We start from the raw sequence: 23866 nt of genomic DNA, 5'->3' as shown, positions 1-23866 counted from the left end.
GGTAAACATTTATAGTAAATCGTTTGTAAATTTCACCCTTGGAAAAACTACAATGCAATCATGTTCGTTATTTCCCAGCTTCTAATACAATCTTTGGTGGCAGACTTATATTTCTCATGTTACCTTGTTCCAAATGTGAGCTAGGGCAGCTGGCTCTTTTTCTTTCCTTACATTTTCATGATTTATATAAATACTTTCGCTGCTGTATTGTATTTTATTTTTATCCTTTTCATTTTATTGGTACCAAACTACTTGTGCATTTCCAGGGCTCCCATGCGAATATTCCTATTTATTCCATGATTATTTATTGAAAGCTATCTCACGCTCGGTTACTTTGCCACTTTCTTTTGCTTTAAACATTAAACAGTTACAGGGGCTTCCCTGGTGGCGCAGTGGTTGAGAGTCCACCTGCCGATGCAGGGGACGCGGGTTCGTGCCCCGGTCCGGGAAGATCCCACGTGCCGCGGAGCAGCTGGGCCCGTGAGCCATGGCCGCTGAGCCTGCGCGTCCGGAGCCTGTGCTCCGCAACGGGAGAGGCCACAACAGAGAGAGGCCCGCGTACCACAAAAAAAAAAAAAAAAAAAAAGGTACGCTATATTTTCAAATAATTTAAACTATATTTGATGAGTGAATTTTTTCTTTTGCCCCGGCAGGATTTTGTTCTTTCTGATCAACATTGTAACATCTCTTTCTTTGCTGTCAGATAGGCTACAGATTAATCTTCCCATCTCCCAACTGGCTGGTGCTGATGAAACAAGCTCAGTTTGTGACCCAAAGAAAGTTTTTGCACATGGAGGAAAGGCAAAGCTGAGAGGAGGGCTCAGCATGGTCCAATAGAACTTTCTGAGGTAATGGAAACACGGTACTGTCCAGTACTGCAGCCGCCAGCCACAGTAGCTGGTACAGCTGAAAACTAAATTTTTAACTTGACTTAATTTTAATTACGTGACAGTGTCCAAAATATTGACAGCACTGATCTAAATGGTCCCGCTGAGTGGTTTGTTCGGTTCTGGGAATGGCTTGCTGAGGAAAATGAACTTCTGATGCACACTGGAGGGCCAAAGCATCTGCTAGTGCAGGGAACACTGGGGCCATGCCAACCCCACCCCCTGCTGGCTCAGTGAGCACAAGTAAGTCAAGGGACTTCTTGGAAACCGAAATTCCTCATCAGTAAAATTGTCATAATAATCACAAACTCACAACGTTACCATGAGGATAAAAGATGATTAACACCAGTGAAAGTACTTCAGAACAGAAACAACAAAGTATACTGAACACTGTATTTGCTGGGTAATTTACATGGATGATCCCTTTTAATCTTTATGATGACCCTATGACAAAATTACTACCGTGGGGCTTTCCTGGTGATGCAGTGGTGAAGAATCCGCCTGCCAATGCAGGGGACATGGGCTTGAGCCCCGGGCCAGGAAGATCCCGCATTTCGCGGAACAACTAAGCCCGTGCACCACAACTACTAAGCCTGCGCGCCACAGCTACTGGGCCCGCGTGCCACAACTACTGAAGCTTGCATGCCTAGAGCCCGTGCTCTGCAACAAGAGAAGCCACCGTGATGAGAAGCCCTCGCACCGCATCGAAGAGTAGCCCCTGCTCGCCGCAACTAGAGAAAGCCAGCACACAGCAGCGAAGACGCAACGCGGCCAAAAATACAACTAATTAATTATTTAATTTAAAAATATCACTACTATGATATTCATTATCTCTGGTCCCATTCTAGAGATAATGACACTGAGGTTCTAAGAGGCCAGTGATGCTCCCAGGCTCCCCAGGTAGGAAGGAGCAGTGCTGTCCCTGGGACCTGTGTGCTTTGCCACCTGCCAGATGACCTCAGCAGCAAAACCTTTAGATGTCAGGAATGATTCATCGCAACAGTTGCCATAGCGCCTTTTGTCTTGAGGGAGCCGGCAACCCCATCCAGCACTGGGGATGCAGAAGCTTCTGGAGCGAAGAGGCCTGACGATGGCGCCCACCGGCCAAGGGAAGCAGCCGGGGCAGCACAGCCCCTCAGCAGAAACGCCCAGTCCTTCCTGCTGGCAATCTCCTTTCTGCTGGGAGAAGTAACTTCTTGCTTTCAGCTTCTAGGTTTCTTTCGTTAGGCTACGGTTGTATTTCCATAACAGCCTTGCTGTAAACTGCCTGCTACCCAGCGTCCAGTCTGACAATGGTCTACGTTCCCTTGCTGTCTCTGGTGGCCCTCAGGCCCGTGGAGTTACATCTGAAGTGGTCACCAGTAAGTCATGTCATTCTCCAAACAAAGGTTATTATTCATGTCAAAGAGTAATCAAGTGGCACGCACAGCAGGGGGAAGGTAAAGGTATGTGGAATCTGCAAATGATGGCGAGGGGACCACAGCCCCAGAGCAACTCCAGGTGGCAGGTGAGTGGGCACTCTGTGATGGTGAAGATGCCCACGGTCTATCTGCAGTTCCCCCTTCCTTTAAGGACAATGGCCCTGTAAATACACACATGTACATTTAAACCCCAAATGGGTCTATGATGTCCAAGGCCACCGATAAATCCACATGGGCCGAGGATTCCACAGCACGTTGAGAACCAGGCTGCTGACCGGAGTCCACACTTGGGTACTGGATTGCTTGCGACGCGGAACCTGAGCACCTGGTTTCTTGCTCAGATAAAGGCCAGGCTCAGATTTAAGCAGTAAGAAGACATTCATAGCATTAGCAGTTTAAGATGTTCCAACCAAATCTCTATTTATACCCCCAAGCTGTTTTTTTTTTTTAAATGGCTCTGGTCCATCTGTTCATTTAAGAAATATGTATTGAAGCCTTATTCTGTGAGTATTTTATAAAAGGTTTCACCAAAAACATTCGTGGTTGATTTCAGGGAGTCACCCATCATGTGATCAGATTTTAAGTAAAAGCAAAGAAGCCTGACTGTGCAGGCGTGGCTCCATGCCCCGTGCATTGGGCTTTTCTGAAATACTCATTTCACAGGTCTCCAGTCATCAGCAAGGAGAATGAAAACAGGGAGTAGAAGTAGAGACGTTAAGACGTTTGACCTTGGGGCCCTGGGACGGTGGGCCTCCTGAGACGGTAGGGGGCGTGTTGGGGTGTCCCAGTGGAGGGCAGACAAAGGCCTGAGGTGGGAGACCTTGGCTTGGCCGGGGGACACCAGGCCTTCACTTCCTCCCATTCGTCCTCATGGGAAGCTGGGGCTCTGAGCAGCGTTTCTGGCCCTTCTAATTTGTATAAATCAGGTTTACTTCCATCACCCCACTTGATCCTCACCGCTAACCTGGGAGACTTGTACTGTTATTATCATCCCCATTTTACAGATAAGGAAACCAAAGCTCGGGAGAAAAATGGCTCATCCAAGATCACACTTCTGGCGAAGAAGCAGAGCCAGGACTCAAATGCAGGTTTCCTGACCCTGACCCACCTATCCAGAGATAAGCAGGTGAATTTCCCTGCTGCTTCTCGGAAGACAGTGAAAGGAGGGCGTTGGCTGCGGCCTGATAAAGGTGGCTCTGAAGACGTGCTCTGAAGCCAGTTTTGTTGCTTTCATATAAGGTTTGTATCTTCTCGGCGCAGTTCTGGTTGTGCTTAATTTAATTATTTGAAACACAGCATTTTCACAGCCCCCAGTAAAAGTACGCATAATTATGGTGTGTAATGATGTAAGAATCCCTGGAAATCCTTATGGCAGCCCCTTCCGTGGGAAGGCGAAAATTCCTGAATGGAGCAGCCCACGGCTTCTTTACCAAAACATCCCCTTTAATTAGGTCACATTAAGGATGCAGTGCCCGTAAAATTAGATTGGTTAAAAATAATGAAACTTTAAGCAGAAAAAAAAAAAGAATTTTAACAATTAAAGATTTTCAGAGGGTGATTAAGGGAGGCTTTTCTCCAGTTCGAACTGATTAAAATGTCACCAAGGGAATCAGATGCTGGGAAGAAGTGAAAGGAGTACATTTATCCCTGTGATGTGGGTGAAACCATGGTGAGTTCTAGCTCCGAGAGGGCGGCCATGGTGAGTCACAGGGACAGAGTGTCAGAAGCTTAGAGGCTGTGGGGCATCGCCAGTTACAGTGTGATTAAGGGTTGAAATACGGTTGACGGTTTTTAAAAGAAGCCCAACTACATGCCTTTTGGGCTTTCATTTTAACACTGGGAAAATTCAGTGAAGTCCACCCAAGATGCCAGTCTGGATCCATCTCTCCTGCCACCATCCCTGGGGCCCTCCCTCAGGCACAGCCACCATCAGAACACACCTTGTTGACAGTGGTATCTGCTTGGTCTCTGTGCCCCTAGACTTCAAGCCTGGGATCAGAGAGAGGAGGCCAAGAATCTTCCTCACTTCTTCTCTGGAAGCTTCCAGAAAGCTCTCTAGAGAGTCCTGGAAACCAGCCCAATGAGCTGAATTGGGAAGAATGGTGTGGGGGGGGGGCATGTCTGCTCGCTCAGGGAAGGGATTCACTTTCCGGCTGAGGTTTCATCCTGCTTCCGGGTCCCCTCCTTACCACCTGTGGAAGATCGTTCCGGGTCATGAGCATCCCTCACATTCATCACTCATCCACTCTTACCTTCATCCAGAGTTACTGAGTGGGAGGCCCTCCAATGTGCATCTGTCTCTCGTGCTCCACGCACTTACACCCTTAGGGGGAGAGGCAGACAGTCAACAAGGGAAAAATACATCATTTCAGGTGGTGAAGAAAGTGAGCATGAACGAGGATGATTTGGGTGAGGGAGGGGGCAGGAGGTGGAAGCGGACCCCGGGAGGCTCTACTGCTGGGCACAGGTATGTCTGTGGTTCCAGTTTCCTTCACCAAGTCACAAAACCTGCGTGTTTCTTGGCCAGGAAGCGCTCCCAGGGCTGGCGGTGATGACATCCATAGCAACCCGCTCCCCGGCAGAGGGGCTGCCTGGAGGTCCGGAATGAGGCCTGCCCACCTCCTGGCAAGGCCCCCAAACGCAGCCCCCCCACTTGCCTTGCCTTTCCTGTGCCTCACACACGGGTGCCCTGGGCTGGAGAGACCAATTCCTTCCTAGAATTGAGCTCTTGGGTGGCGACACCTGTGCTGCTCAGCGTGGTGGGTGAGATGGGGGGCAGAGTCCTCTGGGGGGTGTGGGTCATTCATAGAGGGGAGGGGAAACGCCATTTCCTTTCTTGCCTCCTGCCTCAGTGGTCAGGGCCTTTCCAGCCCAGTGTTCCTGGGGCCTCCAAGCTTGTTACTAAATTGGGTGCAAAAAATGGGAAAGTCCAGGTGAATGCTGGTGCTCTGGGCCATTCAGACTCTCAGGAAACAGGGCCAGTTTAACATCATGCTACAGCTCCCAGGCTTGGCTGGACCTTGACCCTAATTCATGAGGCCTTTTCAGAGCTGTTTGAGCCTCAGAGACAGGATTGGGTATCAATCCCACTGCACAGGGGGGAAACTGAGGCTCACAAAGAGAGCACAAAGGTCCTGGCCAGACACCTAGCAGCACCTGTGGCTCTGGGTGGGAGTTGTGTGCAGCTCCCAGTCTCTGGGGGAACCCCTGAAACCCCCCAGCTTGAGCCTGGGTCATGGGCCGCCCCAACATGAGAAGCAACAGGGGGCAGAACATTTCGGGGAAATCATCCTCTTGTCTATCACCTGCCTCTGCATCGGGCATTCTGATTTACTGATGATTCTCCTTAACTGAGAGTTAACTACCACGGGTGCTTCAGTCTAATTGTTCTCAAAGAGGGGACACGGTGACATTCCCTTATGTGGAATAAAGCACCAGACAGACCCAAATCCTAATAACGTGATGATCCAGAAGGTTCTTTGGGGCCTGACAGCCCTGCAGGGCCACCGTGCTGCTCCCTGGTTATCACTGAGGCCAAGATGAGTCCACGTCAACGCTAACTAACGGGCACGCGTCGCAGGTGGAACGCCGGCCAAGTCCCATTTCCCAGCAGGGCCTGGGCTTCCTACCCACGGCCTTCCTCCACCTCTTCTCCCCACAGTTAGTGGACAGTGACCTGGCTCTGCTCCTATGTCCGGAGTGACCTCAGGCCAGCCTAGCCTCTCTGTGCCCAGAACATCTTCCAAATGGAGATTATCAAACTTGCCCTGAGCCTTTCTTGGGCTTCTCGTGAGGGTCCAATGAGCCAACACATGCAAAAGAGAACTGAAACAGTTGTTTAAGTACGTCATTAAAATCATCACGATTGTTAAAAAGCCCTGCATAGGACAAGCCACGTGGCTGAGGAATGGAGTAGAGTGGTCTGTGCAGACACCCCAAAGACACGCAGGCTGTAGGGGGGATACCTGCCCTCTGAGCTGGGACTAGGCTGCAGGAAGACATGCTTCCAGCTCAAAGCCTCCCTGGGCCCTTTGCTCAGTCAGTCCCCAGACAAGGGCTGGGCCGGCAAAGCCAGGACCAGCTGCCACTTGCCCGCAGGCCCGGAGCCTAGCTCGGGTCAGGCCGTCTGCGCGCAAGCCGAGGACGGATGAGACATTTAAGTTCCACCAGCTCCTGACATAGAGAAGTGGCTGCAATCCTTTTTTCAGCTGAGAGAACAGGCATTAAATGACAGAACATTAGCCAGGGCCCAGACTCACAAAACCTACCAGTTCTGAAGCAGCTTCATGAAATGTAAACTTGGGCGGAGGCTGGAGAGAGGGTGGGCCGGGCCTTCCTTTGCAGGCAAGGCTCTTCAAGCATCTTGTCCTTCTTATATTTATTGTTTTGCCCAATCACTTTATTCATCTGTCTATCTGTGTCAACCCACTTTTTAAAAGTTTTAATTCTTATTTATAGACTGACTTTAATAAACTCTCCTCAGCTACCGCGGGTTTGTCACTGTCTCGGATGAAAACATTATTAACGGTAGGCTGGCTGACCAGGGACAACGGCTACCCTTTAAACCCCTCGCAGCTGACCAGACTGCAGAAACTTGGCTGGGGAGAGGGGCTGCGGCCGATGAGGTCAGGGGTCAGCCATCATAGCCCATCATTAATGCCCTTTCCCATCATCACAGCCAACCACGCCTGCAGGGGGAGCGTTCTGCCCCTGCACTCACGAACGGTCCCCAGCTCTCCAATGCACCGGAAAATCCACAGCAGTGGCTCTGGCCTATTTGTTTAAAATAAAAACAAGTAAATGGGAGGTGGAGACAGCCACTGAAGGAGAGTGTATCTGACCTTGCCAAGGGGTGGGGAGCCATAGGGAAGCATGGGGAGCAACTTGGACCAGGCTGGGGGAAGCAGGATGCCTCTCACCTAAGCTCCTCCAATGAGCTGCCTTGGCCAGGCTGCCCTGTCCTTAAAGGCAAGAAGCTCCTGGAGAAAGATTTGAAGCTCGGATCCTGCAACCCAGGTCAGGGCTGACATACCCATCATGCACAGTGCCTAGGGCCCAAAGCAGTGTTTTAATTTTCATTTCTTCTAAAATCAGAAGGAAAAAGAATAATATAACAGTAAAGACTATATAATCGTGAATCTAGCCCACCTTTTACTGCGTTGGTCATCATACCAATGCAGTCATAAAGTACAACTTAAAATACATAATATATATTTGTACACATATTATTAGTTTAAAAGTATTTTTAATTATGTATTTTTTAATTATTTTTTTTTAATGGTGGAAGGGGCACACAAAGGCAAAAGCACCCAGGACCCATGAGAGTTCAAATGCAGCCCAGCCACTGGTCCAGGCTCCCAGATGGTTTTAAACTACATCGGACATTCTTCCCCTATGGGCAATCCATAATTTCATTAAAAGGCACACCCCGGCTTTGTGGCCTTCTATTGTTACAGGGATAACAAACATTCCAAAGATGCTGGCTTTACAGGGCAGAAAAATATGGGGTCAAATTGTAAGTCAAGGCTGCTCCTCTTAGCCTTAAAATTAGATATTTCCACGTAAAGTCTTGGACGGGCTCTTAACAGACCACAGTCACTGGCCTCACTGGGAAATGGGCTGAGTCCTCTCTGTCACTGGAGGACTCACCTGCTTGAAATATACATTTTTTTTTCTAGTGACTTAAGCTTAACAATTACTTGGCAGTCTCACACACCACTTACTTTCGTCTCAGGAGAGGCCTGCCGTGCTGGGTGGCATGGTTAGGGTACGAAAGGCAGAGCTGAAGGGCCGAGGTGCCACAGCTTCCCCAAACGTGTGGCCACTTGGACGTGGGAAGTCCTCCCTGGCCACAGGGCCCAGAGCCGTCGAGGTAAATCACGCCGCGTCCCCCATTAACGTCTCATGTTGTTGCAGGGTGGTAATTTTGACAGCAAAATAAGCCACAAAACTGCATATGCTATTGGGTGACATGCAATTTTAACTTCATTCAGGAGTGAGACCTTTGAGACATTGTTACCTGCAGGAGCAAGCAATAAAACAAGGATGTACAGGGATGTGTCAAATAGATGCCCTTCCTAAATTACGCCGGGAGGCCCAGATTAATACATTTAATATATGCTGGTCATGAGTGAAGTGCTCATAGCAGAACAACTGCTCCTTCAGCGATATCATTCATGGGAATGAGCTACAGTCTCACTGACAGCCTGGAAAAATGCGCCCACTTTTCAAACTGTACAAATGGTGGTTGGACACAGTAACTCAAAACTGGACACTTCATTTCAAGTTTAAAGCTAGTGGCCCAGCCACAAACTATTACTCCATCTTCTTTATTTGTGGTCCATGGTTTTGTACTCTTTAAGAATCAAATAAATACTGGTGTAATGGTTAGCAACTGTCAGTTCAACGAAAAATACTGCTAAATTCACCAATAAGTCTTTTTTCCACACACACAAATTTATGCCCCAAGAACAGAGCCCATTCCTGCCACAGGGTCTGGATAGTTTTTTAATGTAGAGGGAGACTCACTTTAGTGATAAGAGTTTAAACCCTTATTCTTTGCTCCTCTCGTCTGGCTCATAGATCTAGCGCTGGCAACAGGGGGAGGCAAACGATCCATGTACGTAAGTGGAGGCGCATTCACTCGAGGCGGTCACCACCTGGGGGAGCCAGACAGGACTCCTCCACCCCGTGCCAGCTGGACTCAGCTTCTGGAATTCCAGTCCACGCCGGGAATCTTCCAGGCTGGCTTCCTGGGCGTCCACCATGCGCTGAGTCCTAGCCAGAGTCAACTTAACTGTGATGGCGTTGCCGTTGACAAACGTGTCTCCTGTTTTCGGAGAGTTGTTTCCAAAAAACAGCTTTATTGAGATATTATTCACATATACAATTCACCCATTTAAACTTTACAATTCAGCGGGGTTTAATACATCTGTGGATACGAGCAAATATCACTACAATTTTAGAACATTTTTATCACCCCAAAAGAAACCCCAAACTCATTGGCAGTCACTTATTTCCCCTCAGTGCTCCAGGCCTAGGCAACCACAAACCTACTTTTTGTCTCTGTAGATTTGTCCATTTGGAAAATTTATGTAAATGGAATCAAACAGTATGTGGTCCTTTGGGACTGGCTTCTTCCATTCAGCATAATGTTTCCAAGGTTCACCCATGTAGTAGCATGGATCAGTATGTCATTCCTTTTTATGGCTGGGTAATATTCCGTTGCATGAATAGATCACAGTTCATTCATTAGTTGATGGACCAGAATGCCTCCCCTCCCCACCCCAAATCTTCACAGCAGGCCTCCTATGCTCCAAGCAGGCAGAGGGCGGCACAGCATGTGTCTATCCATGGCTTCGAGGGCTTGTGATACACTCTGAGCAGCACCCCTGGTACTGTTAGTTCCTGGTTAGTTGACAGCTGGGGACTGCCCAGCTGTCTTACCTGGGACAACAGCTCAGAATGTGGCTTTCTGCTCAAGCATTTTCCTTCCACAACGGATGGATACACCCTCTGTGGGCTCATTACCTTGGGAAATGTAAGCACTTCCCAGTGAGGGAGGGAAGGAGCTGGGCTGCATGTTCTTTAGAGAGGCAGCCTCGGGGGTCCCTGGGGTTCAGCGCCCTGGCAAAGGCCACTCAGGGGGATAAGCTGCAGGATACACAGGTCTGGGCTTCAGCAGGGCTCCTCTCCATACCTGCCCTTGGGCGAGGGGTTGCTGTGACTCAGTCACCATGCCAAGGGTGGAAAGTCCCATCAGGAGGCTGAGTGAGACCCAGAGAGGCTGGTTTCAACAGGAAGCCAAAGAATAGATTTGGGCACTGCAGCCCCTGCTTCTCTGTGTGCTGTGCAGAGAAAGCTGAGGGATCATGCCCTGGGCAGAGGGTACAAGTTCCTGCCTGACATCCCTTCTCCCCTTATTCCTTATTGATATAACCTGGATTATATCCAGGTATCAGTTTGCCCAGTTCAAAGACTACATTTCCCAGATTTCCTTTCTGCAAGGGCTGGCCAATGAGAAGAAAGCAAAAGTTATTGGGCAAGGATTATAGGAAGTCTTTCCTTTAAAAGAAACAAACTTTTTATTAAGAAAATCTTCAGGCATGAAAAAAAGGTAGATCAGGGTAATGGACGCCCATATACACCCGTCACCCAGATTTAATAGTTGTTAACATTTTACCATGTTTGCTTCTTTTTTACTCATGTATTAACCAGCCCATAATTCAAGTTAGGAAATCTCTTTAAAAGAAGCTGACTCAAATGGGAGACAGGTGTCCTTTGTCCCTCCGTGCTTCATCCTTCTGCTTTCCTAAATCATAAACATGAAGGCTGGAGCCCCAGCAGCCATCTTGTGACTCTGAAGCCATCATGAGGATACAAGCCAGGGATAAGTATGGCAAAGTGGAAAGAGGGAAGGGTAGGTTGCCAGATTAGCAAACACAAACAAAAACCAAACTAACAAAATGAGATACGAAAAACCAAAACAAAAAAAAGCAAATAAAGAAACCACCAGTTTAATTTGAATTTCAGATAAAAATGAACGATTGGTTTAGTATGTTTCATGCAAAATTGGGGACATACTTATAAAAATTACTTATTGTTCATCTGAAATTCAAATTTAACTGGGCATCCTGCATTTTGTATGGCAATCCCGTAATGGGCCTGGGTCTCTGGTGCTTGTGGACCTGCCATACAAGCACCGGACTGTCCATTTAGACCTCCCATTTTATCTAATTAATTCATTTAATGAGCATCTATACAAGTGACTATTATGTGCTCAGTCTTGGGCAAAGCCCTGTGAAAACAGTCAGATTGGCACATGGGATTCACAGTCCAGTGCGTAAAACGAGTATTAAGACAAATACCCAAGTACCAGTGAGATGAGTAAGAAAAAGGGGGCATGGGTTCTCCCCTCCCCCACACTTGCCCATACTGATTATTCCCTGAACACTGGGCTGTTTCCCACCTCTGGTCTTTGTCCACACTGTCCCTCATCCTGGAATGTCCTCATCAACACACCTGCTCATTTCACTTCATTCATTCACTCAGCAAACTGGTTAAGAACCTTCTGTGCCATGTACTAGGGAACAGAGGGCCTGCCCTGCAGGGGCCTATGGACTCAGTGCCCATTGATGAAGTCTTCCACATGCCAGCATAAAGGTAGGATTGTGTGATGATGATGTTACAGGGACAGGAAGAGGAGAAGGGGAAGGGCAGGCCAACAACAGAGTGGGGTCTTGAGGGATAAATAGGAGCTCGCTAAGCATGTGACGTGTGAATGCAGCCATATGGATAGACGAGTGAAGGAAGCTGATCACACAGCTGAGGCCACCCCACTGCATGACTGGCCCCAGCCCCTCCTCTCCTCTCTGTGGGGAGCAAGCCAGATCGAGGGAGGCTTCGGGGTCCCTACAGGGTGGACAGAGCACAACTTGGGAGCCAGATGGCATTTCCCTGCCTCTGGTTATGCAGTCAGGCCCTGAGCCCATTCCAGAAGGAGATGCTTGAGTCAGGGCATTTGAATCTCATGGTCCAGCTTCCTCTGCCCAAAACTTAACACTTCGCAAAACGAAGCTGGAAGGGCCCTGAGTTGGCAATTTTTCCAGTGCCGCCAGTGTTTCTGGAATCCTCCAGGTCAAGGCTGGAAGGTCTCAGCCACTATCTGGTCCAACCGCCCATTTAACTGATGAATAAACTGAGTCCCAGAGAGGGGAAAACCTCGCCAAAGGTCACATTCCACAGCCTGGTCCAGTCCAGCGCTGCTGGACCCCAGTTCCCTGGCCTTCCAGTCCTACACCGAGCCTTCCTGTGCAATCAACAACAGAAATTATACTCAGCGAAAGTTATAAACGACACCTTGCAACCAATTGTTTGGGGCATTCCGGCAGTGGTCCAATCCCCTGTTCACAGACCTCAGCCCTCCTAGGCTGTAAGCCCCAGGCAGCTCAGCTTAGCAGCCGTCCACAAGCACCAACCACCTTAGAGGATATGGCCGCAGCTGACCTAGGAGGGGGCTCCTGGCAGATGGCCAAGGTCTCTCAGGGACCCTGTTACAGGGGTGCAGGAAGGACCCCTCTCCCAAACTGTCTCTCTTCCTTCCCCCGGGGTCTCTGCCCTCCAATCCAGTCTGTAGCCACAAGCAAACACAGGGATGAAGCCACGGCCAGTTACTCCTGCTGAGGAAAGGGGAGAGGCTGAGCAGATTTGGGGCTGCAGCCTGGCAGGGCCAGAGTATCCAGTTAGCTGACGGGGGTGGGGTGGGGGTGGGGGAGCCATCACGGATCTTGGGGGTGGGGGAGTGGCTGCTTCCCCCAGACTTTGGAGAAAGTGAGGACAGGGTTGGAAAAGCCTTCCTGGGAGGGAGCCCAGGAGCTGGGGCTTAGAGGACCTTTAGGACCTGCCTGGACAACCCGTGAGTCACTGATGAGGCCAGAGAGAGGCCGGGCCTCCCGACTCCAAACCCAGAGCTCCCCTTGGGGTCCACCTTAACCCCAAGCCTTCCGTAAACGCCAGCTCCACCAGACGCGGATGTGGTCCGGATGGCCCGGCGAGGATGTTCCAGGGTCCCGTGACGGGGCCGTCCTAGGTGAGAGTGTCCTCTCAGGAGTGGGGGGCATTACCCTTCATGGACTCAAAGGTTAGCTGCCGATTCCACCTTGCCGCCAGTAATGAAGAGCGCAGGAGGCAGATGGAGGCTGTCCCGCGCACAGTATGCTAATTCCGCTAACCAGTGGACCAGGAAATGGCCGATTATTTGCGCCGCCATCAACAGACAGAGACGCTGACTCAAAGCTCACTTGTCTTTAATGCTGTCCCCCTGTCGAGGATCCTCAGGGTGATCGCTCCAGCCAATTTCCAGAGATGCAGGCGGCAGGAGGAGGGGGCGAGTGATGGATGTGCGGGCCTCGGAGGGAGCCCTCCGCCAGCACTCAGACTGCCTGGGGTCCCAGCAGTGAACGGGTGCCCTTGGGGCAGTCCCAGCACCTCCACTTCTGCTTCTCTGCCCATGGGACCTCCCTCCCAGGGCTGTGGCCTGGACCAAGAGGCAGGCGGGCTGCTTCCAGGGCCAAAAGGCTCTTATAAAAGAACAGAATTCCTGCTGTGGCTAGCGGGCATTTCTGGACTCTGCGCTGGCTCTCAGACCCGAGGTGGCCCCTCTCCTTGCTCATGGGGTGGTGGATGAGGGTAGGGCCAGAGTGCTGTCTGAGATGTGCAGAGCTCGGTTCTCAGATTCTGGGACGTGCCTGAGGCCAAACCAGGGACTGCCTCCTTGTCTGCCATTCAATCCCTCTTTGTGTCCCAGTCCTGGAGCCCCAGTACTTTGAGCTTGAGTCCAGTCCTCCTGGGACCATTTCTTTCCAACAACCAACGGTCCTTTGCCATGGGGAAGGCACCCATACTGGGAAAGACCTCCCTCCCTAGATAACAGACACCTGCAGTGGCTGGCTCCATCTGGAGGTGAAAACTCCGGGAAAATGACTCCTGCGCGCGCGCGTGCGTGCGTGTCCCTCACTCACTCTGGGATCTCCTTTCTTAGTAAATGGTGAAAACTAAAAAGACTTGATGTGGAATTTGTCTTAAATCTTAAATTTTTCTTAAAACTTATAAATTGTATTACAATTTATTAAAATTAATTTATCTTGTGTTTTAAGCTACGGCTATAATTCCATCCATAATCTTTGAGCAAAGAATGAATCAAATGTTGATTTGGGGGGTATAAATTTTTCAGCCAAAAGCTGTGTCACGGCTTACTCTGTAGCCATTCTTTGTGCTTGATTTTCACAGCATGGTCTTACCAGGTGTCATTTTTGCAAAATTATCCAAAGGCTTCATGCCTTTTCACAGAGGTGTTCGTTAATCCATGGCAGTCAAATCGTTCCCTTTTGAGTATCTGCTGTGTCATCACCTTTGCCCTTTTCTTTCTTCAAATCAAGAATGGCCAGATCCTCATTTATCAATGGCTTTGCATAGAATTTGAATGCTTCCTCAGCATCGTTTTCACTTCATGAAATCCTGTAACTTTGGCACAATTCGCATTTTCACCTTGCAATCAATTTATACTTTGCAATCAATTTATTTGGGTTTTGCGTAGGGGGGCAAAGATGGACACCTGAGTTTAGCAGAAGGGTGTGTCGGGTGGGCACCACATTTATAGATGGGCAGTTTTTCAGTGAACACCGTGTTATGATGTCTCTAACTGCCCTAAGGAAGCTACGTGACTGGGGCACTCAGGTACTGAATCCCAGGATAACAAGGACCCATGTGTGGTGCTCCTCATTTTATGTATCCAGATCCTTCTCCACAAAGAGTAGTGGAGGCAACATGCTTCATCTTCCTGGTCTCTGCTGGTTCCTCCTGGACCACATCTGGGACTCATCCTGGTAGGGTACATGAGCCTCTGAAAAGGACCAGCCAACTCTATCAAAAAGAGCTCCAGATTTAACCATACCCTCCTTAATATGGTTTCCGGCAGCCTTCTCAGCCCTGGACGGAGCATAGGATTCAATCTGAGATGCCACTTTCCTGCCGTTTTCCCTGGGGGCACCAGGCTGCAGGACCCAAGGAAGTGGTGAGCAATATTTAGGGACATCCATTTCATTAAACACCTGTGGTCTTCCAAGTCAAATAATAAATAATAATAGTAATAAGTAGAATGTGTTGAGTGCTTACTGTGTGCCAGGTGTTGATGCAAACATTTCACAAGTATTATCTTACTTAATTCTCACTACCCTTTAAGTGCTACCCCCATTTTACAGTTAAGAAAATCAAGATGTAGAAAGCTGATTTTTTTTTTTTCCAGATCATACAGATGATAAATTGCGAGTTGAGATTTGAATCCAGGAAGTCTGACTCTAGGCCTCATACTCATAACTAATACTGTGTTGGAAACTAACTTGGCTTTTTTCTTCTGGGTTTGGATAATGCTGGGGGGTGTAGAATTGACTTGTTATAGGATAATCTAGCTCCTGCCCCACATTTGATAAGGGAAGAACACCTGCCAAATGCAGCCTCCAAAATCAATAGCAAAGTGCTATACTGAAACTAACAAGGGCACTTTATGTTCACTCGTGAATCCATTTTGAAAATTCCCTGCGTGAGTCAAGAAACTCTCCGTCTTTTGGGAATTCAACCCTGAAAAAGCTGGTGTCTCTCAGTTTCAGGCATGGGAAGTGTTTTCTCAAAGATGCCTCATTTCTTGAAACTAATAAAATAATTGGGTTGAACATGCTCAATGCAGACTTTCCCCTACCAGTGAGCTCTTTTATAGCCACTGAAAAGTCACTTTTTGGGGGGCTCATTATCCCTCAAGATCCTGTGTCGCTCATTTACATTAGAAAGAGGAAGTTCATAAAAGCCCTTTCTTATTTTCTAACACGAGTTCAAATCAGGGGCCATTATCACCCTATAGAAAGACCCAAATGGCATATGGATCATTCTGGAGAAGGGGGTGAGCGCCTTTTAAGAGAATTGTTTTAGTTTTTGCAGGAAATTAATCAGAGGGATGGGCTTTGTGGAGCGGGGAGCAAATCTAATCTGTCCTTTGTTCGAATTTGCCTTGCTCCAATTCCTAGCAATTGTAGACAACATGCTCTTTTGTTCGGGAGACACTTGTTACATGCATAATTAGAGACTGCAGTAGCTGTGTTTAAAGAAAAACTGTTTTCCAATGTAATGTGTGATCTTGATAATAGTATTTTCATCAAAGGTAGCAATTACATTCATTAAGCTGGGACTGGCCGGGCGGCAAGGAAATTAAGTGGGAAGTGAATAAAAAGCTCCCCTCCCCCCATGTTATCTCCTTCTCTTTATAAGTTGAAATGCACCATGGTGAGCTGGAACTGGGAAATACATAGTGCATATAAAAAAATAAAGTCCTCCTTAATCTTTCTGAATAATGACCCTGCAGATATCCTAGGGACGGCAACTATAGATACACTTTTCAAATTAAAGGGCTTTATTCTCCCTTAATTTCCTATGCAAGTTTTAAACGAGCTCAACATATGATTCAGGTCTTTAAAGGCTGCAGCGCTCTTTAGGATCCATTCACTGTTCTTTGCACACATAAATTAATAGTTTTGTGTTCTCAAAAAAAACACAACAAGGCATAAATCAACCAGTTTAAGAGAGAAATAAAGCCATTTTCCTATTTTTAATTACTCCTTTAACTATCATTTAGGCTTCCTTATACTTTAATTTTAAAGATGCTATAAATGAAGTCCACACGTGGAGGTGGAAACACATTACAGGAAAAGAGCGCCCCCTCCAGGTTCTTGAATCTCACTGTGTTGCTGTGAGAAATTTATTCTGGAAAAGAAAAAAAATCCCACACATGTATGTGTGTGTGTGTATCTCCTCCAGGCAGATGCTCTGTGTCCCTCCCCCATCCCCCTGGATTAAAAGTCCTGCTTGCAATGCCTCAAAGGGTTTGATGATTTCAATTTTATTCAGCAGAGCGCAATGATAGCCAGACATTTCTGGGCAAAAGCAGATGGAAATATGCCACCTCCTATCAGCACCCTAGCTCTGGCCAATGTTTGACCTGAAAAGCTCTCTGAGAAAATGAAACCAGTCCACAAAAATCAATTGGGGACCCCTATTTCTTGTGATTGGACATGCACAGCTCTGCGGCAAGAATCATTATCTCTAAATTGATTGACCCAAATGTCATGCAGATCATCTTGGAGTGGGAAAAGCCGAAGAGCTTGAACGGCCTGCGCATTTTCTGCTGGCTGCACAGCCAGATGCGGTAGTGGCCTTGATGGCTAACCTCTAACCGAGCGGGTCAGGGTATTCCACTCTTGGCTAAAGGAGTTGCCATAATTTGAGAAGAAGTGGGACTTCGGAAGTTTTTCAACTTTACTTTCTGACCTGCTCGTTAGCAGTTGATTTGACTTTATGAGACAAGGGTATTGAATGCGGAGCCAGGAGACCAGCCTGTGGTCCCAGCTGGTAATAAGAGCTAAGGTCTGTTGGATGGCTTACTATCTGCCAGGTACTTGGCTGGGGCTCACACGCATTGTATATCTCATTCCTCACAGCAAGACTTCGAGGGGGGCATTGGTATTATTTCCATTTTACAGTCAAGAAAATCAAACCTTAGAGAGGTCAAGTAAGCTACCTCGGTCTGTATAATTAAGACATCGGGGACCAGACATCCGTACCCTGCAGTCTGATATCTAAGCCCAACCTCTTGGTCATGAGAGCAGGGGCTTTGGCCTTTCCAGACTCAGGTTCCCTGGACATAAATAAGGGGGTAAGCTGACAAAGCCCTAGGGTCCCAAGCAGCTCGACATTTACCACTATGAGACTTCTCAGAAAACCTTTCAAGTTATCTCGTTGAAGCAGCTAGTTTGCTTTGGGGGGGCTTCCTTTGAGAAGCCATATGTAGTCCCCAGAGCAGAGAGAGGACAGAGCCGGGTACCCAAGGATCACAGGCAGCTGAAGCTGCCAGGATGTGGCCCAGTGACAGGTGATGGGTGTGGAGCTTGGTCCACCGACTCAGGTGAGCACGAGGGAAGCAGCGCACTGAGGCTCAGCGTTCGGGGATGTTTTCTAATAATCATTCCAAATTACCCTCTACCCAAGCCCTCTCTCCTGCTCCCTTGGCAGTAGTAGATCTCAGTTCAACGTGACAAATTCAGTCACTTTTGGTTCATCGAACAGCCTCGGTTTGTTCTTAAGACTTAGCCCTGTTCATTTAAAACCTTCAGTCTCATGTCCATTTTGAGGCTCGTGTGTCCCGAATCTCAGCAATGGCCCTGCCTGTCTCGTGTCTCTAACAGTTTGTGGCGTGTGTGTGTGTGTGTGTGTGCGCGCGCGCGTGTGCGAGGGAGAGCGCAGGGTCCCTCTTGACTTTTGCCCTTCTCCCTCTGGCGCTGGGGGTGGTTATGGGTTGGGGATGAAGGAGGGGGAGGCCGGGGCAGGTGCTGTCTCTCCCCTCCTTGCCCTTGTGTTCCTTCTCTATGTGCATGTTATGAATGACGGCTGGCTGTCAAGGGGACTTGCCTCCTGGGCCCTGGGGGTCTCTTGCAAGAGTGGCTGCATTTTACTGCTGCCTCTTTGCATTCCTCCTCCGTGCACACCTCTTTGTCCTCAAGGGAAAAGAGTCTAGAGAAAGATGGTATAACACAATCTCATCTACCTCCTGTGCCAGCTCTCCGGCCTGTGGGCACAAGCAGGATCCATCTTCCTTAACTTTTTGGAACCAAGAACTCAAGACAGGGTGGTCCTGACCCTCTCTTGGGGGTTCCCCCATTGTGCCATGGTTTCCTGGGTCTCTTTTCTCCTGCTTTTATGGAGAAAATCAACAATCCACTGGCTAAGTAAGGTGTCCAGCTGGGAACAAAATGCCAGGCTGCCTTCCTTGTAGGATCCTCAACCTTGGATTTGAGGTGGTAGAGCACCCCTTCCTCCACTCTGGTGGGTGGCCTCCCCTCATTTTGAAGGTGGTTTACTGAACTGGTGCCTCTCTGAGGCCCTGGGGGAAGGTGGCTGGTCCTACCCCTGGGGTTTTTCTGAACTCAGAATATGAGATACTTAGGTATGGTGACCTTATAATTTATTGCCCAAATTGGAAGGCTCTTTTGAAAATGAAGGATGGCACTATTAATAATCATTCTGAGGGCTTCCCTGGTGGTGCAGTGGTTGAAAGTCCGCCTGCCGATGCAGGGGATGTGGGTTCATGCCCCAGTCCAGGAAGATTCCACATGCCGCGGAGCGGCTGGGCCCGTGAGCCATGGCCGCTGAGCCTGCGCATCCGGAGCCTGTGCTCTGCTACGGGAGAGGCCACAACAGTGAGAGGCCCGTGTACCGCAAAAAAAAAAAAAAAAAAAAAAAATCATTCTGAGACAGCAGACATGACCTAGGACTGTCTGGGGAGACGGAGATGTATGGTCCCTGATCCTCGAGCACCTCTGGACTCTAGCTCCAGTTCTGGAAAAGGGAAAAATCACATCCTACACCCTCTATACCATCAATCGGTGTGATGTCAGCTCTGAGCCCCATCCCAACAAATTGACGGGTATCCAGCTTTGTTCAGGGCTCCTTTCTCAGGACCTCTGTCTGGGCTCTGGGGTCTCACGCAGGGTCAAAGTGCCTCCGTCCTCTGCCATACCACCTGCCTCCACGAGAGATGTCTCTTCTGGTCCCGGGCCCTTCCTTCCAGATGGCTCCTCTGCCACGCCTGGAACCTGCTTGTGGTTCAGCACCTTTTGAGAGGCCAGAGGGCTCTGCCCAACATCCAGCCTCTTGGTGTCCTGAATACCTTTCCCTCTGGCACACATTTCCAACGTGCTAGTCTAGGCCACACGTGGGGCATGGAAGGTCTCTCTTTCCTCTTCCAATCTGAAGAAATCCCTCTTTAATTTGGGGCAGATTCATTTGGGGCAATTCCCTTCAAGACTTATTTTCCACATTGGATTTAGGTTTCTCCTTTCCTTCAAACCCCTTTTGTCCATTGAAAACAGGGACAAAATTTGGGAAAGTGCTGCTACCAGCCTTGTGGGAGGCACAGAACATAGAACCTGCATAAGTGGGGAGAAGAGAAAGGAGAAAATGCCAAAAAAAGAGCAATAGCTCCCCAGATTAATGTTTCCATACTGCTTCAAAGCCACAAGTTCTTGGAGACCAGTAAAGTGAGCTTGGCCAGGCGCCCTGGACGCCACTTGTTCTTCTGCGGAAGCAGCTGCTCCATCTTCTAGAGCCACAGAGACCTATAGAACTTTCTGCAATCATTGAAATGCCCTATATCCACACGGCCCAATATGGTAGCCACTAGCCAAACATGACTAACGAGCACCTGAAACAACTGAGGAATTGAATTTTTAATTTTATTTAATTTTAATTTCAATAGCCACATATGGCTAGTGGCTCTCATACTGGACAGAATAGTTCTAGAGAAATCATTGAAGAGGAGTGATAATAACCCAACTTACATTTAAAAGACTGTCTCAGGCTGCTATGGAAAATGGCTTAGATTACTGGGGAAAGTAGAAGCTGGAAGCCAATTAGGAGGTGACTACACTGTTCCCAGAGAGAGATCATGCTTCCGATTGGACTAAGGTACTAGTAGAGGTAGAAAGATCTAGAGACATTAAGAATTATTTTGGAGGTAGAACTGGTGGAGGAGGCCCACTGGTTACTGGGTTTCTGCATGCCACTCTGAAGACCCCATTTGCAGTTGAACAGATCCACTCTTTTTTTTTTTTTTTGCGGTACGCGGGCCTCTCACCGTTGTGGCCTCTCCCGTTGCGGAGCACAGGCTCCGGACGCGCGGGCTCAGCGGCCATGGCTCACAGGCCCAGCCGCTCTGCGGCATGTGGGATCCTCCCGGACCGGGGCACGAACCCGTGTCCCCTGCATTGGCAGGCGGACTCTCAACCACTGCACCACCAGGGAAGCCCCAGATCCACTCTCGATGGTTATTTCTGAACCACTCATTAATCCTCACAAAGCCCTTGAAAGAGGACATGTCTTCTCTCAGAGGGGGATGCGTATGCCATATGTACTGGGTTGAATAGTGTCTCCCATAATTCATGTCCACCGGGAACCTATGAATGTGACCTTACTTGGAAATAAGATCTTTGCAGATGTAATCAAGTTAAAGCGAGGTCATACGGGATTAGGGTGTGCCCTAAATACATGACTGGTGTCTTTGAAAGAAGAGGAACATTCGCAGAGCGCAAGGACGGCCACGTGATGATGGAGGCAGGGATGGAAGTTGTGCGGCCACGAGCCAAGGAGCTCCTAGGATTGCTGGCAACCACCAGAAGCTCCAAGAGGCAAGGAAGCGTTCTTCCCTAGAGCCTGCAGAGGGGATATGGACCTGCTGACACCTTGACTCCAGACTCCTGGCCTCCAGAACTGTGAGAGGATGTATTTCTGTTGTTTTAAGCCACCCAGTTTATGGTGTTTTGTTACGGCAGCCCCGGGAAATAAGAGTCACCCAGCCAGCATCCACTCCCTGTTCCTGCCTGGCAGACCTAGATTTTGCTCTGGTAACTACCCTCCTCCAGTATCCATGTACCTAAGGAAGTGGACCTTTCCTGGGCGGGTACTCCTTTGCCCTAAAGGTAATACTACTTTCTTGCCAGGGATGATTTTGGAACGAGTATGGGACTCAAAATTGGCCCGGAGGATAAGAAGAGAAATCTCTGGAGGACTGTTCTTCCATCATCCCTAGAAGCTCTTCTTCTCCTGGACATTATTGTGTTAAAGGGTAACACCTGCAGCTGTGGCAGCACCCTGGCTATACCTGCCTGAGGATGATGTCCGTGGAAGGACGGCAGAGTATAGAGATGGGAAGACCCTGAGCCTGATAACTTTGCTGAGCTGATGAATCAAACAGCCCTGAGGCCCCCAGGGCTCTGGGGTTCCAAGCTCTGTGAGGTGACTGAGACAAGGCTCATGCCTCCTCCATCCAAGTGGTTTATCAAACTCCAAACCCCCTGAGAAGAGTGTTGGCAAATGCCATCGTCCCTATCTGGTTGATTTTCCAGATGATGTTTTAGTGTCCCCAGCAACTCCCAGCTGTGGCCCCCACTTGAATGAAGAGTGAGTAAAAGAAAGGAGAAACATTTACTAAGCGGCTCCTCTCTCAAGGAAAAACACTACCCAAAGAGCGCTTCCTATCTGGCCATCCATCCTGCAGATACGTTTTCTCAGCATCTGGAGGCTGGGGCGGGGGTGATGCCTTAGTCTGTTCAGGCTCAACTGGGTGGCTAATAAACAACAAACATTTCTTTCTCAGTTCTGAAGGCTGGGAAGTTCAAGATTATGATGGCATCAGATTCGGTGTCTGGTGAGGACCTGCTTCCTCATTGACAGCCGTCTTCTCACCGTAACTTCTTGTGGCTGGAGGGGCAAGGGGTCTCAGCCGGGTCCTTTGATAAGGGCAGTAATCCCATTCAAAGCACCTTCTAGAGGCCCCACCTCCTAATACTTTAACCCACTTTGTGGGTTAAGATTTCAATATATGAACACAAACATTCAGTCCATAGCAGATGGGAAAGATTCTTTCTCTCTTACCCCAAATTAGGTAATTCCACAACTTTTCATGGTTTCTTGCTTCTCCCTTCTGTCCCTGGCTATCTCAAAAGTTCCTCTCATCCAGAAAAAAAAGTGTATCTCCTAATTTCAGAAGTCCTCACAACCCACCTGACTTTTTTTTTTTTTTTGCGTTACACGGGCCTCTCACTGCTGTGGCCTCTCCCGCTGTGGAGCACAGGCTCTGGATGTGCAGGCCCAGCGGCCACGGCTCACGGGCCCAGCCGCTCTGCGGCACGTGGGATCTTCCCGGACCGGGGCACAAACCCGCATCCCTTGCATCGGCAGGCGGACTCCCAACCACTGCGCCACCAGGGAAGCCCCCCACCTGACTTTTAATTCCGCAAACTTATTTTGACATATTTCTCCTCCTTTTTTCCTCCCTAATAAGAGTAACTGAGCCCTCCTTTGGTCTAAATGTACTCAGTGCCCATGAACTCAGGCTCAGCTGCAGGCAAACCTTCAGTTCAGTGCCTGGAGTATCCCACGGACGTGCTCCCAAGTCCATTTTCCTTCTCCAGGGCCAGGAGTGCTGGAGGCTTTCCCTTTGAATGTTCTTCTTCTTCCCTCCCACCCCCAGTCAGCACCACTGGGCATTTCCTGACTCCTTCTAGCTTCCTGAGCTTGCCTCCTTGCTTGTTCTTAAGATTTTGATTCCCTTTTACCCCACATCTTAAAGCCAGTACCTGACGATTCTTGGCTCCAGGTCTCATCTCATCCTTCCCTTGTCAAGAATAAAAACGTTGTGGGGGGCTTCCCTGGCGGTCCAGTGGTTAGGACCCCGTGCTTCTACTGCAGGGGTCTCGGGTTTGATCCCCGGTCAGGGAACTAAGATCCCGCGTGCTGCGCAGCGTGGCTGAAAACAAAAGAATAAAAGCATTGGACTCCTTTCCTCAGAGTACCTGCACCTCTACCCAAAGGCTATCAGCTGCTTTTAGGATAAAGCTGGACGGGAAAAGGGGGCAGAGCCTCCACTTTCTCTCTGGTCTTGAACTTGACCTCCCAGTCAAGGCTGAGAAGCAGAAGCTTTGCTTCAGATACCACATGCCTGGTTCACACACTGGGAATGGCTGTGGTGGTATCCAGCTCTGCTTTCCTTGTGTCAGGAACCAAATCTTAGAACTAACAACCTATATGAAGATGTGGCAACAGAAGCAATTTTAAAACTAGATAAAGGAGTTTAACTTATTTCATCACAGTTCCAAGAATTTGGCAAGTTGTCTCGGAGCATTTCAGAATGATGTATTCTGCAAGTATTGTACGGATATTCTCAATGTTAGTACTGCACTTAGACATGGGCAAGGGGACCTGCTGCCCCAGGCCCTGCATTTCATAAACACACAACAGTCCCTGTATTCACTGGGATCTGGTGCTCATGCTGGCACATGGTGGCCTGAGCCCTAAGCATCCACTCTCATGACTAACACCTTTCAAGTCACGGGGGACCACATCTCCTCTGCCCAAAGTGCCTGAAACAAAAGGAGCCTGAATCCTGATGAGGACAATATCAGA

At 48.9% G+C, this 23866-nt stretch overlaps 1 long non-coding RNA gene across 1 annotated transcript in view; it reads right to left on the bottom strand.

Moving 5' to 3' along the window:
- Positions 1 to 1667: 1667 nt before the first annotated feature.
- LOC113623494 (uncharacterized) overlaps positions 1668 to 23866 on the bottom strand; it is a 31855-nt gene continuing 9656 nt past the window's right edge. The window contains exons 3-5 of the long non-coding RNA XR_003433951.1: positions 23041 to 23484; positions 8032 to 8327; positions 1668 to 7392 (exon numbers count right to left, since the gene is read on the bottom strand). This is a non-coding gene — a long non-coding RNA (uncharacterized LOC113623494). The remainder of the gene's footprint in view (positions 7393 to 8031; positions 8328 to 23040; positions 23485 to 23866) is intronic.

The sequence above is a fragment of the Aethalodelphis obliquidens genome, unplaced genomic scaffold, assembly GCF_003676395.1.
Source record: "Aethalodelphis obliquidens isolate GAN/ISIS:26980383/991018 unplaced genomic scaffold, ASM367639v1 scaffold11, whole genome shotgun sequence".
In the NCBI taxonomy this organism is placed as follows: domain Eukaryota; kingdom Metazoa; phylum Chordata; class Mammalia; order Artiodactyla; family Delphinidae; genus Aethalodelphis; species Aethalodelphis obliquidens.
Note: the sequence above shows the minus strand (reverse complement) of the source record. Positions and strands in the feature narration are given on the sequence as shown.